At 40.3% G+C, this 18,125-nt stretch overlaps 1 protein-coding gene across 6 annotated transcripts in view; it reads right to left on the reverse strand.

Moving 5' to 3' along the window:
* LOC132403024 (1-phosphatidylinositol 4,5-bisphosphate phosphodiesterase beta-4) overlaps nt 1-18,125 on the reverse strand; it is a 542,946-nt gene that overhangs the window by 365,895 nt on the left and 158,926 nt on the right. The gene's annotated exons all lie outside the window — the stretch shown is intronic.

Below are 18,125 nucleotides of genomic sequence, written 5' to 3' on the forward strand. Positions count from 1 at the left end.
TCCCAGGACAAACTCAAACCACTGATCCAGAAGCAACCTTCCCGTTTACATGCTTCAGTCCTATCCCCCTTCTGGCCACACCCCATTTGCAACAATTATCAATCAAACTAAAACACATCATCTAATACAAGAAATCACCATCTTAACAATTAATCTGAGGTAGGCTGATGACAGAGAAATTTAAGAAATATAACCTACCCGGAATTCTTCAATGTTAGCCATATTAAAAAAAAATAGCAAAGCAACAAATAAATAACACGGATCCACAATGGAAGTTAGAGCAAAGGAGGAAGTGTGGGGAAGAGTGAACTAGATCCATAAACCTCACAACTTTACTGTGGCAGTTAAAATTTATTATTTGGTGATCCAAAGTTCATCTTGCAGAGATAAATTCATTCTGTGACATATTCTTTCCATTTTCCTGCTCCCATTAGTTGTACTTTCACCATGATCATCCAATCACTCTCCAACTCTACACTATCTCCACTTAACAAGAGAGATACAGAAAGGACATTCCTAATCTTTCTTGCTGATAAGAAAATTCAGTATGCTTCACTACAATCTTTCTTGTTCTAATTGAATTTATCACTGCAAAACAATTTTCCCCTCAATACTGTACCTGCCTTCCAAGAAAATAAAAGCTGATATCAATTATGTTTTCTGCTTTCACCCTGAACAACAACATTTCATCTACCTTATTCACACGAAAATTCCTTGATTTTTGCCAACAATGCCTCAGCTTCTTTAGACAACACACACAAAATGCTGGTGGAACACAGCAGGCCAGGCAACATCTATAGTAAGAAGCACTGTCGACGTTTCGGGCTGAGACCCTTCTGTCCTGACAAAGGGTCTCGGCCCAAAACGTTGACAGTGCTTCTTCCTATAGATGTTGCCTAGCCTGCTGTGTTCCACCAGCACTTTGTGCGTGTTGTTTGAATTTCCAGCATCTGCAGATTTCCTCATGTTTGCTCAACTTCTTTGCTTCTTTTCTGGAGGTAAGTTAGAAAATAATATTCACTACATACCTACTGATTCCCACAGCTACCATGACTATATTTCCTTCCATTTAGCTTCCTGTGCAAACTCCATTCCATTTACCTAGTTTCCCTAACTTAGATACATCTTTTCTGTTTATCTCACTTACCATATTTTCACTTCTGACCTGAGCTACATTATCATCGTGCAAGAATTCCTCTCCACCATGGTTAACACGATTCTTGATCATTCCCATTTCATATCCTGCACTTCTTCTCACATCTCTCTGAAAACCATAACAGGATTCTGGTTGTATCCAAATTCCACTCTATCAGTCTCCAAATTTATCAATGTATCTTTTCCCATTTTTTGCATCTGCATCATGGCAATGCCACCAAACACTCCTTTCTTCCCTGTTCAGCATTCTAAGGAGACACTTCCTTCATACATTAGTTAACTCCTTCATCAGCCGAACACGCACTCTGATTTCTTTGCCACCTTCTCATACATGTAGAAGAGGTCTAATCCTGCCATTTTATTTCCCTTCCACAATCACTGCATAAAAACTCTTCAGGTGAAACAGAATTGTCTTCCACCTCTACAGTCTGGACAGCATCGGCAGTTGGGTCAGTAGAATACCTTGACTCAAATGACAAGCATGTATTTCAAATCTCTGCCCATTCTTATATCATCAATAATCTCTTGCGCTATCCTTCGGAGCATAATGCAAATGTGAGATACACAACACCACCTTTTGATTAGATAAGGGATTAGCAGATAGATATGGGAATATGCAAACAAGACTACCTTGGTGGGTACAATTGTCTGCCTGGCCAAATTGGGCCAAAGGGCTTGTTTCCATGCTGTATTACTCTATAGCTCTCCATATTATTACCTTTCTGTTCAATATTAAGTTAAACATTTACAGATAACAATTCTGGCTCTCGCAATGTTCACTGCCATTAAGCCCACTTTGTTCATTGTATGCCAATCACATTAACATCACCCTGCACCTGGCACCATCTGCCTTTTCATTATTCAAATCCTCTTGGCTTCAACTCTTGCACTGAACTTCCCACTTATCCCATTTTCTGTCATTCTCCTATCAAGCAGTTTTCTGGAACTTGGCCATCAATTTATCACCTGCCAGCTTCTTAACTCGTCCGCACATCCTCAAAAGATTCCAAGTACGTTTCTTATCAAAGAATGTGTATAATAAGCTGTTGAGAGGCATTGATCATGTGAATAGTCAGAGGCTTTTTCCCAGGACTGAAATGGCTAACACGGGAGGGCACAGTTCTAAGGTGCTTGGAATTAGGTACAGAGGAGATGTCAGGGGTAGGTTTTTTTGTGTGGAGAATGTTGTTTGCTTGGAATGGGCTGCCGGCAACGGTGGTGGAGGTGGATGCAAAAGGGTCTTTTGAGAGACTCCTGGATAGGTACATGGAGCTTAGGAAAATAGGGGGCTATGAGTAATTCTAGGTAATTTCTAAAGTAAGTACATGTTCTGCACAGCATTGTGGGCCAAGGAGCCTATATTGTGCAGTAGATTTTCTACGTTTCTAATTTCCATTAAATTTGACTGATTGACAGTTACCATAATTTTCATGTCAATATATCCATATCGTTGATGATTCCAGTGATACATAACACCATTGTTGTGTCAAGGCCAGTAGGATTTCAGCAAACATTAGAGAACAGTCTCCTAAACCTTGACTATCTATAGCAAAGTCAAATAAAACAACAGGGAATGATAGAAACACACAGGTCAGGCAGCAGCAGTGCAAAGTGGAAGAGAGTAAATGCTTTAAGTCCAGGCTTTGGTTTCTCTTTCCACAGATGCTATGTGAACTGCTGAGTGCTTCTAATTCTTTTTGCTTCAAATTTCCAACATCTGCTTCCTTTTGATTTCCAAAACCAAATCTTATGATAACTACTTGCAAGTACACATCAAATGTATATATTTACAGTATGTACTTTCCATTCCAAAACCATCCAAGTTATTAAAATTCCTTATCTTCTATAGTATATTTTCAGCTATCTGCATCAGCACAATTGCTACTTCAATTTATTTATTCTTCACTCATTCCTGAATGCAATATTCCTTGAATCTCATCGTGAAATTCGACCTTCATTATTTTTAACTAAGACTACAAAATCTGATTTTGAATAAACACTCTGTAATTTGGAGCAAATTCCTACACATTTGGACTATCTGGCAGCAACGCCACCGACTATGCAAATCATTAGCAAACACCAGCATGATTCTAATTCAGGCCAAACACTCTGGTGGACTGAAAAAAGAAACCAATTAGTGTAGGAGGGCTGTGGTCACTGACACTGCTGTGTGAACTGGAGTATTCTAAAAGAATATCAATAAAATGTTATCTCTGTATTTATATTTCCCTCTCATTTTCTTTCTACATTTATTGATGAGGTGCCAGATCAGTAACACAGAAATTCTGTCAATGGAATGAATAGCCAGAATAACAGGACTCTGTTCACAGAAGGAAAAAGCATCTGGCCTAGTAATGCCATGTCTTATGCATGGCATAAGGCCTCTGGCCTTATTCAAGTGATCCAGTAATTTAGATGCACAGGATTAAGGGAAAAGCACCTTACTGGTATGCTTACTTGTCCATGCATGGGTTATCATTTGCTGAGACATCGTCTGCGTCAAGTGAATAAGGTTCAAATTTGTGATCTCCATATTCAGGAAAAAGTCATTGCCACCACAAAAATTACTGGCCTTTTGTTTTTATTTCTGGCTGGGGGCATACATTTTGAAGCATCCAGGGACAGTCAAGAACAAGGATCAAGGGGTAACTAAATATTAGTTTATGTAAAAAGTACTGAAGGCATTGTTTAACCTAATAGCTGATAAATCCTAATGGGTCCAATGATTTACACTATGGCATTTGAAACAGGTAGCTCTGGTAATCATCATCCCAAGTTCTATAGATTCTGGAGTTGGTTCTGCAGACCAAAAGACTGCAAATGTGAATCTGTTATTTAAGAAACGAGGGAAAATACAGGGTACTGTAGACACATTAGCCTAATATTGATGGCTGGGAAAATACCTACAAGGTTTTGGCAGGTTAGATGCAGGGAGGACATTCCCCCTGAATAAGGAGTCTAAGACTCGGGCAGAGTTTCAAAATAATGGGAAGGACGTTTACAACTGAGAGTCAAAAAACTTCTTCATATGATGATGAACCTTTGATCATTTCCCCTGCTGATGAGCTGTGAAAGCTCAGTCATTGTGTTCATTCAAACGAGAGATCAACATTACTGAGCATTAAATGAATTTAAGGATAAGGTTAGAAAATAACATTGCGGTAAAGGATCAGCCATGAATCCCTCAACAGATATTCCTCTATTCTTTTATAATCACTGAGCTGCAGGAGGAAGAAGAGATATTTGGCAAATAAAACAATTCTCCAAATATTAAAGAGACCTGAGGCTTCCTAAGCTCTTGTATATGCGGATATTTTGGAGATGACTGCAAGTATGTTTGTCCCAGTCTGAAAAGAAGGGTGTGCAAGAAAAAAATCTAATTAGCAAACCAGCATAAGGGATTCAAATTAAAACTTTCAGCTCTCCCATCAATACTGCTCTACAATATTTGTTCCCTGAAACAAACTGGATTACCTTTGTCTACAACTGACGCTGGGCATGATGGAAGTACTGAGTGCTCGCTCTTACAGAAACGTGGCTCCAGGACAACATACCATGCATGATCAATCTTCAGGTCATGCCACTCAGGGACTTTTGCTGATATTGTTTTGTGACTGTACATACTGGATCTTAACTATATGTGCTGTGTGTGACAACATGTACTGTGTTTCGCACATTAGCCCCAGAGGAACAATGTTTTGTTTAGCTGGATAGATGTGTATGGTTGAATAACAATAAACTTGCACTTGAACCACATTCGGCACTCTGCAGCAGATGGTTCGGTTTAGGCAAAAGAATTTTTAAAGAGTTCTGTTGCCAAAACCATAGCCAAAAAACTTGGAAATGATAACAGAGATGCACAAATCCTGGGAAAGGTACAAGAACATCTCAAAGGCACTGAACAGACTTCGGAATTCAGTGCAATCCTTCCGGAAAAAGTGGAAAAAATATGAAAGCACAGCCACACTGCCTCAGTCAGACCGCCCCTCAAAACTTAAGTCACCCCGAACAGCACTTGTAAGCAAAGCTACTGTAACAGAAACACTCACTCTGAGGGAGCTGCAGAAGTCCGAGGCTGCAAATGGAAATGAAGTTCCTGGCTCCACTATCTCCAAGGCCTTGCACAAAAAGGGTATTTATAGAAGTTGCTGATGGGTATCTCTGCTGCTGCGAAGGGAGACTACCTTTTGACTGCTGGGGGGAATCTCTCTGCTATGGAAAGGCTGTCACTGAGACTGGAGAATGTCACCCAGGTGTCTTGCACTTTGGATATGGACTTGTACCATAGCCTTTTTTTTTAAATTCACAGTTTTTTTATATTCCATATTTTTCATCTGCTTATTTTTTTTTAAATGTGTGGGGAGGAGAATTTGGGGGTCGATGTGCCTGTTCTATTTCTGTTTTTTTTCTCCCGGGAAGGAGGGTCTGGGTGGTTGCTGATGATCGCGCTGCCATTCTTATCCTTCTTGGTTCTGTTGCTATCTGGAGTTGCGTGCTTTGATAATAAATGAACCTCTGAAGATTCTTTTTGTGCATTCCCACTTGGACTGCTTCCTTGGTATTGTCAGGGATAAGCATGGTGAAAGGTTTCACCAGAACACTGCAGTCATGAAGAAACAGTATCAGGGGAACTGGAATCCATCAATTCTGGCTGATTATTGTTGGACACTTAAGCATGAAGCCTCAGACACTAAATACAAATAAAAGTATCAACAGAACTTTTTAGCTTAGTTGAACTTTTGCAAAGCATCGGCACCATTATGCAGTGAAACACATTATATACAATAAAAGTTAATTTCTTGGCTCTCCAAATCCCTATGTGATCTATTTGCATTCAGTTTCAAGCGGTCCATCATAATCATAAAAAATTCTGAAGAAGCAACACTTGAAAAAATTTGTTATCCAGTCCAGTGTAATCTGCTGAATCAGAGGCAATTTTCAAATAAGTTATACCATAAGATCATAAGATATAGGAGTAGAATTAATCCACTTAGCCCACTGAGTCCGCTCCACCATTCCATCATGTCTGATTTATTTTTGCTCTCAGCCCCATTCTCCTGCCTTCTCCCATTACCTTTGACACCATGACTAACCAAGAACCTATCAATCTCCACATTAAGTTTACTCACTGATACGGCCTCCACAGCTGTCCATGGCAATGAATTCCACAGATTCACCTCCCTCTGTCTAAATAAATTCCTTCTCATCTTTCTTCTAAATGGACGTCCCTGTATTCCAAGGCTGTATCCTCTGGCCCTAGACTCGCCCTCCACAGGAAACATCCTCTCCACATCCACTAGGCCTTTCAACATTTGATACATTTCAATGAGATGCCTCCTCATTCTTCAAAATTCCAGCAAGTACAGGTCCTGAGCCATCAAACGCTCTTCAAACATTAATCCTTTCATCCCCGAAATCATGCTCGTAAACCTCCTCTGGACACTCTTCAAACTAGAAAATAGTCTACCCCTTCATTCTTCTACCAAAGTGAATGGCCATACACCCCTCTGTACTATACACGATCTGCCAATTCTTTGCCCATTCTTCCAAATATGTCCAAGTCCTCCTGAAGACTCCGTGTTTCCTCAACACTAATTGCCCCTCCACCTACAGTGCCTATAAGAAGTATTCACTCCCCTTGGAAGTTTTCATGTTTTATTGTTTTACAACATTGAATCACAATGGATTTAATTTGACTTGTTTTGACATTGATCAACAGAAAATACTCTTTCATGTCAAAGTGAAAGCAAATTTCAACAACTTGGTCAAAATGTATTACAATTATTAAACACAAAATAATTGATTGCACAATTACTCACCCCTTCAAATCAGTATTTAGTAGATGCACCTTTGAAAGCAATTACAGCCTTGAGTCTGTGTGCATAGGTCCCCATCAGGTTTGCACATCTAGACACTACAATCTTCCCCCCATTCTTCTTTACAAAACCGCTCAGGCTCTGTCAGATTGCATGGGGATGGTGAGTGAATAGCCCTTTTCAAGTCCAGCAACAAATTCTCAATTGGATTGAGGTCTGGACTCTGACTTGGCCACTCCAGGACATTAACTTCATTGTTATTAAGTTATTCCTGTGTAGCTTTGGCTTTATGTTTGGGGTCATTGTCTTGCTGGGAAACAAATCTTCTCCCAAGTCGCAGTTCTCTTGCAGATAGCATCAGGTTTTTCTCCAGGATTTCCCTGTATTTTGCCGCATTCATTTTACGCTCTACCTTCACAAGCCTTTCATCGGAACATAGAACCTTCATCCAACTGACTCCAGAGCCTCCCACATGCCTTCTGGCAAACTCTAGCCAGGATTTCATGAGTTTTTTTTCAACAGTTGCTTTCTCTTTGCCACTCTCCCATAAAGCTGTAACTGGTGATGCACCCGGGCAACAGTTGTTGTATGTGCAGTCTCTCCCATCTCAGTCAATGAAGCTTCTAACCCCTCAAGCACTGTCATAAGTCCTTCGGTGTCCTCCCTCACTAGTCACATTCTGACACGGTCACTTCGTTTTTGAGGATTTCTCTAGGCAGATGAACAGCTGTGCCATAATCTTTCCATTTCTTGATGATTGACTTAACTGTTCTCCAAGTCAGTGACTTGGAAATTTTCTTCTATCCATCTCCTGGCTCGTGCTTTTCAATTCCCTTTTCATGGAGTTGTTTGGAGTGTTCTTTTGTCTTCAGGGTATTTCTTGCCAAGATACCGATTCACCAGCAGCTGGACCTTCCAGATACTGGTGTATTTTTACTACAACCAATTGAAACACATTGAATCTCCATTTGGAGATGTGGAGGTGATCTCTATTTAAGTAATCCAGTGATTTCTAAAATCAATTGGCTGCACCAGCAGTGATTCGGTGTGTCATATTAAAAAAGATTCAATACTTATACAATTAATTGTTTTGTGTTTTATTTTTGCAATTTTTTAAAATCAGTTTGTGGAGGACAGTTTTCACTTTGACATGAAAGAGTCTTTTTCTGTTGATCAATGTCAAAACAAGCCAAATTAACTCCACTGTGATACAATGTTGTAAAAGAATAGAACATGAAATCTTCCAAGGGGGAGTGAATACTTTTTATAGGCACTGTATCTATGGATCATATGCAGCATCTTGTCAAAGGCCTTCAGAAAATAGAAATAAAGAACATTCACTGATTCTCCTTTGTCTGTCCTGCATGTTATTTCTGTAAAGAATTCCAACAGATCTTTTTGGGCAAGATTTCCCCTCAAGTAGACCTGGCTGATGTTGACCATGTGGCTTACCTTATCATTCACCAGCAAGTACCCTGAAATACCTTCACAACCACTGGTCAGGCTAATTGGCCTATAATTTGCTTTCTTCTATCTTGCTCCCTTCTTAAAAAATGCAGACACATTTGCAATTTTCCAATCTGGATATTCTTGAAAGATCATTAACTAATTCCTCCACAATCTCTTCAGCCACCATTTTCAGAACCCCAGGATGTAAACAATCTAATTTATGTACCTTCAGACATTTCAGCTTCCCAAGCATTTTCTCCTTAATAAGAGCAACTACACTCACCCCCCCCCCCACCCCTAGACATAGACATCTGGCATACTGCTAGTGTCTTCCACAGAGAGCACCGCAGAGAGCACTGACGTAAGATACTTACGTTCATCTGCCATTTCTTTGTCCCCGATTACAACCTCTCCAGCATCATTTTCCAACAGTCCAATATCCATTCTCTTCTTTATTTTAATCTTCATATAACTGAACTTTTGGTATTCTCTTTGATATTATTGGCTGGCTAAATCATCCAATACTATGTCACCTCCTTCGAAGGATTTGACTTAATTTTTTACCAATAGAGCTACCCTCTGCCTACCCGCCTGTCCTTTTGCTACAAGCTGTATCCTTGGATGCTTAAAATGCTTAAAAGCTTTTTTAAGTATATAAAGAGTAAAAGACAGGTGAGAGTAGATATGGGATCAATAGAAAATGATGCTGGAGAAATTGTAATGGGAGATAAGGAGATGGCGGAGGAACTGAATGAGTATTTGCATCAGTCTTCACTGAGGAAGCCATCAGCAATGTACCGGACACTCAAGGGCGTCAGGGAAGAGAAATATGCGCAGTCACAATTACGACAGAGAAAGTACTCAGGAAGCTGAATAGTCTAAGGGTAGATAAATCTCCCGGACCAGAAGGAATGCACCCTCGTGTTCTGAAGGGAGTAGCTGTGGAGGATGCCAAGGAACTAGCAATGATCTCTCAAAAGACAATGGATTCTGGCATTGTTCTGGAGGATTGGAAGATTGCAAATGTCACTCTGTTATTTAAGAAGGGGGCAAGGAAACAAAAAGGAAATTATAGACCTTTTAGCTTGACATCGGTGGTTGGGAAATTGCTGGAGTCAATTGTCAAGGATGAGGTTATGGAGTACCTGGAGGCATAAGACAAGATAGGCAGGACTCAGCATGGTTTCCTTAAAGGAAAATACTGCCTGACAAACCTAGTGCAATTTTTTGAGGAAATTACAAGTAGGCTAGACAAGGAAGATGCAGTGGATGTTGTGTATTTGGATTTTCAGAAGGTCTTTGACAAGGTGCCACACATGAGGCTGCTAAACAAGATAAGAGCCCATGGAATTATGGTAAAGTTACATATGTGGATAGAGCATTGGCTGATTGGCAGGAAACAGAGAGTAGGAATAAAGGGATCCCATTCTGGTTGGCTGCCGGTTACCAGTGGTGTTCCATAGGGGTCCGTGTTGGGGACGCTTCTTTTTACGTTGTATATCAACGATTTGGATTGTGGAATAGATGGCTTTGTGGCTAAGTTTGTTGTTGATACAAAGATAGGTGGAGGGGCAGGTAGTGCTGAGGAAACAGAGTCTGCAGAGAGACTTGGATAGATTAGGGGAATGGACAAAGAAGTGGCAAATGAATTACAATGTCGGAAAGTGTACGGTCATGCACTTTGGTAGAAGAAATAAACAGGTAGACCATTATTTAAATAGGGAGAGAATTCAAAGTTCTGAGATGCAACCGGACTTGGGAGTCTTCATGCAGGATACCCTTAAGGTTAACCTCCAGATTGAGTCAGTGGTGAAGAAGGCGAATGCAGTGTTGGAATTCATTTCTAGAGGAATACAATATAGGAACAGGTATGTGATGTTGAGGCACTGGTAAGACCTCACTTGGAATACTGTGTGCAGTTTTGGGCTCCTTATTTCAGAAAGGATGTGCTGACGTTGGAGAGGGTTCAGAGAAGATTCACTAGAATGACTCTGGGAATGAGTGGGTTAACATATGAGGAACATTTGACCACTCCTGAACTGTACTCCTTGGAGTTTAGAAAAATGAGGGGGGACCTCATAGAAACATTGTGGGGGAGTCTAGTACGAGAGGGCATAATTTAAGGACTGAGGGGCGTTCATTCAGAACAGAGATGCGAAGAAATTTTTTTAGCCAGAGGGTGGTGAATCTATGGTATTTGTTGCCACAGGTGGCAGTGGAGGTCAAGTCATTGGGTATATTTAAGGCAGAGACTGATAGGTATCTGAGTAGCCAGGGCATCAAAGGTTATGGTGAGAAGGCAGGGGAGTGGGACCAAATAGGAGAATGGATCAGCTCATGATAAAAATGGTGGAGCAGACTCCATGGGCAGAATGGCCAACTTCAGCTCCTTTGTCTTATGTTACCCTGCCAACTATGATCTTCTTTAGCCATGACTCAGTGATACACACAAAGTCACATCGCTAACTGAACCAAAAGATCATTTACCTTATTCCCCATACAGTGTGCATTCAAATATAAAGCCTTTGGTCCTGTATTCATCAACCTTTTCAATTTTGCCTCCACGTCACACTTCAACCCATTCCACGAACTGCAATTTGACCCTATCAATCAAATTGATTGATTTGATCAATTTGATCCTTCCTCATGGTCTCATTACACACTGCATCTACTTTCATACCAACTACCCCATCCTCAGCTTTTATCACTCTCATTCCATACCCCCCCCCCCCACCAACTTAGTTTAAACCCTCCCCAACAAACCTGCCTGTATGGTTATTGGTCCCTCTCAGGTTCAGGCACAATCTGTCGTTTTTGTACAGGTCATGGCTTCCCAGAAGAGATCCTAATAATCCAGAAATCTGAAACACTGCCCCCTGCATCACTTCTACAGCCACTCATTCTTCTGTACCTTTATTCTATTTGTGGGATGCCCTTTAGGGATACTGTTATTAAGGTAGGGGGAAAAAAAATCGAAATAGGTTTATCTCAGAAGTATTTCTTTGTGTCTTTGAACTGAAATAACCATTGTCTGACTTGCACTGGATGCAACTGGTGTGAAATGGCCAAATTCAGGAAAAACAAAGGAACAGCATCAGACGCTTTTCCATGTTTGGGAGAAGAGCAAGGAGGCAATGCTACCGGTAAGCCTTAGGCTAGAGTCCATGAAAATTAAACATAGACTAACCCAATAGATCAGAAGCATTTGAATTGAAGCAGAATAGCACAGAACTGGTTAAAAAAAAAAGGATTCCGAGGTAGAGTAGTGAGACTATCACAAGGCAAACACCCATATCTGGCCATGGAGGAGGAGGATCAATCATTTGGCCTATTTCAGTGTTGTAAGGGGAGTAAGTAGTTTGGGTGAGTAAGGGTTCTAAAGGAAGAACTGCAATCAGGAACTGCCGATCTGGCATCAAAATAACTTGTGGGCATATTGACAATGAGACAATAAAGTTGAGAGTAGTTTGAATTAATTAGGATCCACGTTGCATTTACCTCATCTAAGTCAGCTGACCAAGGCAAGGGTCAAAGGTTAAATGATATCTCTCTAAAATACATCAAAAATAAATTATATAAATGGATGAATTAACTATAAAATGAAACGCTAAATCTTCAAACAGGATGCTGTCCCTGATCAGCCTGCATCTCCACTGACATTGCATAAATGTGAATAAACTTATAGTATCTTTTCACTTTCATCTTGCATAATAATGTCTGGAGCTTATTTTCATAAAAGCAAAACACTTATGCAGATGATACACAGATCTCAACACATAGCCTAAGCAAAGCTCAGATACTGAGACAAACTAAATCACTTTTATTTGCTGTATTCCAAGTCAAAGTCTTTATATGGTCAGAAATGCTTTCCATTTGCATGAGAGTTCCAGATACATAAATACTAGATAAATGAGCATTTACTGTAGTTAGTTATTTCACTTGGTCTTGCTTGCATGAACTGCTTCTCAGTTGCACTGCTCATTTCCAATGCTCGTCCTCTATTTCTAACGTGTTTCAATGACACTCACACATTTTTTGGCTGGATGCTTTTATAAAAGCCATTTTTAGAACATCTCCAGAGACTGGACAGATAGCATTTTTCCTTAGTGCAAATCCATACAGGCTATCCTGGTCACCTTTGAGAAATTGAAGATGATGCCCGAATGCCACAGGAGACTTAAGTGAATAGCCTAGTGTATTCACATCCCAGACACATTCTAGTAGACATGACCCATAGTTCCCCGAGAAGGTGGACATCACTTTCAACCCAACACTACCTTTTCAGTTACACTGGACACATTGTGGAATAGACTTAGAGCATCAGGACTTCAGTGGCATTCCACTTCAACTATTTTCACTGTTGTATTGAGAACAAGGTCAGTGGTTGAGCTAGCTTTATTGAAACAAAAGCAGTGGGTTGTTTTCTTCTTTGAAATAGTGTTTGAATAGTCATCACACACGTTATTGCAATATTTCAGGAGCAGCAAAGTGAATCATGCTGGCCAACACTAAATCCCTTGACTACTCCCACTAAAATGCAGAATTTGCTTAACTTGCTTTTATTTTGATAATGGTTAGCTGTGCACAAGTTGGTTGAGGCATTTCCCTACATTACAACAGTTTAGAGATTTCAAAGGTCAGTTACTGATTGTGGAAAGTTTTGCAACATGCAGAGGACGGGTTGCATTTTATGAATTAAACCTCACTTTTACTTCTAAGGGGAAGGTCTGTTAGAATGCAACAACAAATCTCTCTTTGCAATTGTGTATAAAATAAGTATTTAACTCTGTTCCAAAGTATTTAGGTAACTTTACCTTAATCAGGTGGGAAACTCATGAGAGCAGTTGGAATGGCAACATTGCACCTACCAGTATCACTCTTCATCAATTTCAATAAAATCCTAAAAGATTATACCTGATCGCCCAAAAAACCATGCAGCAACTGAGGCTATTAAACAAATGCATCAGAGGATTCCACAAGAAGAACTGGCATTCAAATAAACAAGTTTTAATTGGGCTTAACTAGCTCATACCAAGCAATTAATACTTAGTACTTGAGCTTTGTCATTTCCACTGGGAGGCAAAACAGTTACTTAGTTGCCACTTTTGGCTCAATTTTCACTGTAATCTACTGTATGTAATTACATAAAGCAAAGGCACTAAGCCAGAAATTCAGAGAAACAAATTAGTAACAAAATAAATTTACTAGCAGAAGGTACTTTCAACCACTAGGGTAATACTTTACTGCAGTTAAATGGTTATCTTCCTCTTCTTTTCTATCACCCAACCAGACAAATGCTTCAGTAATTTTGATTATAACTATCTTGCTACACTGAGATCCAACTCTAAAGGTGAATATCATCATCAAACCAAATGATTAATCGTAGGTAGCTTGTGTTCTCTTAAGTGAAAAATGCATCTTGGACCAATGTTCCAACTTTAAAATTGGCATCATCTGAGAAAGAGTGACTGTACCTGATACTAAATCAGAGGTCGGCAACCTGCGGCTCCGGAGCCACATGTGGCTCTTTCATCTCTGTGATGTGGCTCCCCGTGGTTTGTTAGCTTTTGAAATGTAATTCGAAATTTGAAGATTATGGTGATCTTGTACAATCTGAAAACTTTGTGGAGACACCATTTCCTGGCACATCCGAACCGGCTCACAATTAGCCACCGTTCCGGCTAAGGGAGAAAGCCTACGGGGGTTTGTGAGTACGTGTCTTTTGGAGCATCCGTGCCCACGGGGACGGGTTGAGGGAGGCTTTAAAGCAAGGCTGTTTAGTTCGAATAAAGTTACCTTTGACTGCAGTCTTTATTTTAGCGCTGCGTGTAGCACACCGCTACAACGTGTTTTTTTATCGCTATTAATATACATCACAACTGCCAATGCCTGACACCCGCCAGTGCGCGCTTTCTTTTAATTCTTCGATCCAAGGTAGGCTAACTATGGAGTAACCTTCAACCCAACGTCTTTTTTTCGGAGTTCAAAATGTTTTTGTTGCATGCAGAAATGTAATTTCGTTTTCTCTGCAGGAGTTCATCAATTTCATAAATGCAACACATTATAGTTTGTTTATACATAGCATAAAGGCAAAAAAAAATCCGTTGTATGCAGTGTTATTTCATTTTGTGGCTCCCAGTGTTTTCTTTTCTGTGGGAAATGGGTCCATATTGGCTCCTTCAGTGGTAAACGTTGCCGACCCCTGTACTAAATACAAAAACAAGGAATGATAACGCTCGCTGCAGTTCTATGGACCTTCCAAGACATCCTATAATGGAACAGATAGCACATCAGTTAAGCTGTTGTGCAAAACGTGATGAATGAATGCAAAAAGTTCATGAAGTAATATTTTTTTAATATTCAGCATTACAACATACGCAGAAAAACAGAGTACTATAGTATACATCTAAAACAAAAAAATCTGCAGATCTTACAAATCTGAAAGCAAAAAAAAAATACTGGAAATAAGGAAGTTAGTGGAGAGAGATCCCTGCCTTGACTGCTCTGGGAAGTCCTGAGAATCACCGCTGGCTGTGCAAAGGTCTGTTGAGAAAGGGCCGTTCGAAGGTCACTTCCCTCGAGTATGCTGGTCAACAGTCTCAGTGGGACCAGCTGGCTGCTCTGCAATAACAACAAATTGCACATGTTGCTGCAGGAGATGCAAATCTCACATTATCTAAACAACAAATTGTCCTGTTGGGTTAGCATTCTGTACATTACATTACAGACTCTCGGGGCCCTGCCTGAGAGTGAGGGAAGTCCCAAGGTTTGAACAATTCAAGCGCCGAGTCAGATTGAAGAGGTCAGAGTGTCAGGGCTGGAGACGAGGGACAGACTGGCGTTCAGCTGGCTGCCCTGCGAGGTTTACTTGTCTCTGCGCTGAACTCAGTCTGTGAACAATGCAACTAAAGGGCGCCTGAATTGGCTGCAGTGATGATTGGCTTCATGGCCTGTGCACTCACTTTCATGGACTTCAGTTTTGAATGTTATTTGCTTACTTTTATTGTTTGCAATAACACAAAGTGCGCTGGCAACCTCACTGTCACAGTTATGTCCTTGTTAGCTGATAAGACATGTCAGTCTGAAGCTTTGAAAATCATGTCACCCCCAACGGACCTCACGCTGGTCTATCTGGCCATTTTATCTGCTCTGTTAATGCAGAGGAATACATGGTGAAAAGGGACAGTGGGTTTGGACCTTTGTGGGTCTCAGGAACACACTTGCAGAATTTGAAAATCAGTCCAACAATACTTAACTTTGGGCTATCTGCTTCCTAAATGACAATCTTACCATTTCAGCCTCCTTAAGGTTACTTCACATCTGCAACTAAATTCAAGTGCATTTTATAAACTGTTAACACACAGACCAGGCAACTTGGGAAGGGAGCCAATTAGCATATCCTCAATAAGAACTCTTCTGACAGCTAACAAACAGACCAGTCCTGTGCCGTACCATTCCAACATTCTGTAACACTCTCTATCCCTTCTCAATTTATTTTCCATTCTTTGCTTTGTTTTACCCACTGGTGCCAACTCCTTTCATCTATTTTCTGCTGTTAGGTTTCCCATGTCCTCAAAGACCTTACGGCAATTCTAAAGAATTTAATCAGGCTTCAGTCAGCTCTGTGGGAGTATGATTTAATAAATTAATGAAAGTTCCATCTTTGCATCATATAAAAGTTTCACAGCATGCATTAACTGGCAGATTAAGCAATACATACTCTGTTTGCAAATTTTTAAGCTCTACCCCTATTGCTGAACTGGAGGCACAGTGTTAGAAATACAGGATTACAATACAACATTGCATTAACTTTATCTACTTACAAAGTTAAACAAAACCAGTGTTGATATGCTGAGTTGAAATTTGGGAAAAACACCCATAAAAAGTGACAATCGAATGAAATGGCATGTGCCCATGAGATCAATTATCTTGGAGAATTCACATTCACAAATCAGTGGTCAGCTACAGTAACCGTTTATGCAATTTTCATACATTGTCCACAGTGCACATTTTCAGAATTAATAACCACTTGCATGGAGGGGCAGCTAACCCCAACAAAATCTGCTTCATATTATTGATTTATCATTAGTACTTAGCCCTGCAAAATCCAAACGATGAACAATATTTAAATGAACTGAAGGCTCAAGTTTGCTCGGCAATTCCCTCATTCAGATCAAATGTCTGCAGTAAATGTCAAGCCCACCAATGTTTCAATTGCCGGGGCTCATCTGTCCCTCAACAGCAAGTCTAATCAAGTGATGACATTTAATTTTATTTCACTGTTCAAGTGGCAGGTTGATTTAAAGACTTGCAAATTATAGGGCTGCATGCTGTACTTTCCATTATAACAATGCATTCATCATTAAGCTACGGACCAGCTTTGTGATTTCCAAACACAAAGTGAAGATAGAAAAAGATAACACTGGCCTTAACAGTATCACACTTCCCCCTTGCCCAAATGGGTTTAAGATTCAGAATTGAAACTATGTCCAAACCCACTAGAGATCTGAGTAACTTGGATAGCATTTCAGTGCATGCAGAGACTGAAGTGCAATTTTCTGGGGAGAGTTTAACTATCTGAGTAGCAAATTTTGAATAAGATGTGAAACTGAAACCCTGTGTCGATTACTAAACAGCGCCATTTGTGATATATTGTTATGCTTGGACATGACAAACAGTCTTCAATAAAAGGATATGCTTTGGTAGCTTTTTATTTCATAAGGCAGGGAGCCACAGGTCTGTAGCTTTCTTTGGAGCATCTCTGAAACAAGGCCAGTGAACTTGTGTCAAAATTCATTACAAAGGGGTATTAATTAGTGGGCATTACAGAAATGTGGTTGCAGGAAGGTAAGGGAAGTGGGGTACCATGCCTAATTAAGAATGAATGAGATATAAACAATAAAAAATCTAAGAAGCAGAATGTTGGACCCATCTGGGTGGAGTTTCTGGAATAGTAAAGAGGAAGGAAAAAAACAGGGGTTAGAGTTGCTTATAGGCCACTGTACAATATCATTACAGTTGTCTTTGTGTGTCATACTCTGCCAGAGCCTCGGCAACCACTTTTTTCCCCAAGTGGTTGTCTTAGAGATAAGATTCTGTGAGTGGTCCCCCACATCTTTCTCACAGCGCAGTTGTTTTTTTTTACGAGGCTGAGTTGCGAGCTCGACACTCAACCCGGCACGGATGGAAAGTGTGCCCGGGAGCAGCCTGACTGGATTCGAACTTGGGAACCTTCGCTCCGGAGTCCAGCACTGATGTCACTGTGCCACCAGCCAGCCATCATTACAGTAGCACAGGCAATAAATCGAGAAACAGCTGATTCTTAATGGAACAGCAGTTGTCCTTGGGGACTTCAATTTGCACAGAGATTAAATGAATTGAGTTGGTCGAGGCAGTCTTGAGGAGGACTTAACAGAATGCATGCACAATCATTTTTGAACAGCATATTAGTAACCTACAACGGAAAATGATGTCTTTGATTTGATTTTGTGCAATGAGACCAGTAACACTAATGATATTGTAGCTAAGGATCTTCTTGGAAAGAGTGATCACCGTATGATTGAATTTCTCATGCAAATGGAGGGTGCAATAATTCAATCTAAAACCACGTATTAGGTCTAAATTAAGGGATACTACATCAGGATGAAGGAAGAGCTGGCTAGCATAGATTGGGAATACTGGTTATATAGGTGGGACTGTTGATGA

This window comes from Hypanus sabinus, chromosome 12 (assembly GCF_030144855.1).
Source record: "Hypanus sabinus isolate sHypSab1 chromosome 12, sHypSab1.hap1, whole genome shotgun sequence".
NCBI lineage: Eukaryota > Metazoa > Chordata > Chondrichthyes > Myliobatiformes > Dasyatidae > Hypanus > Hypanus sabinus.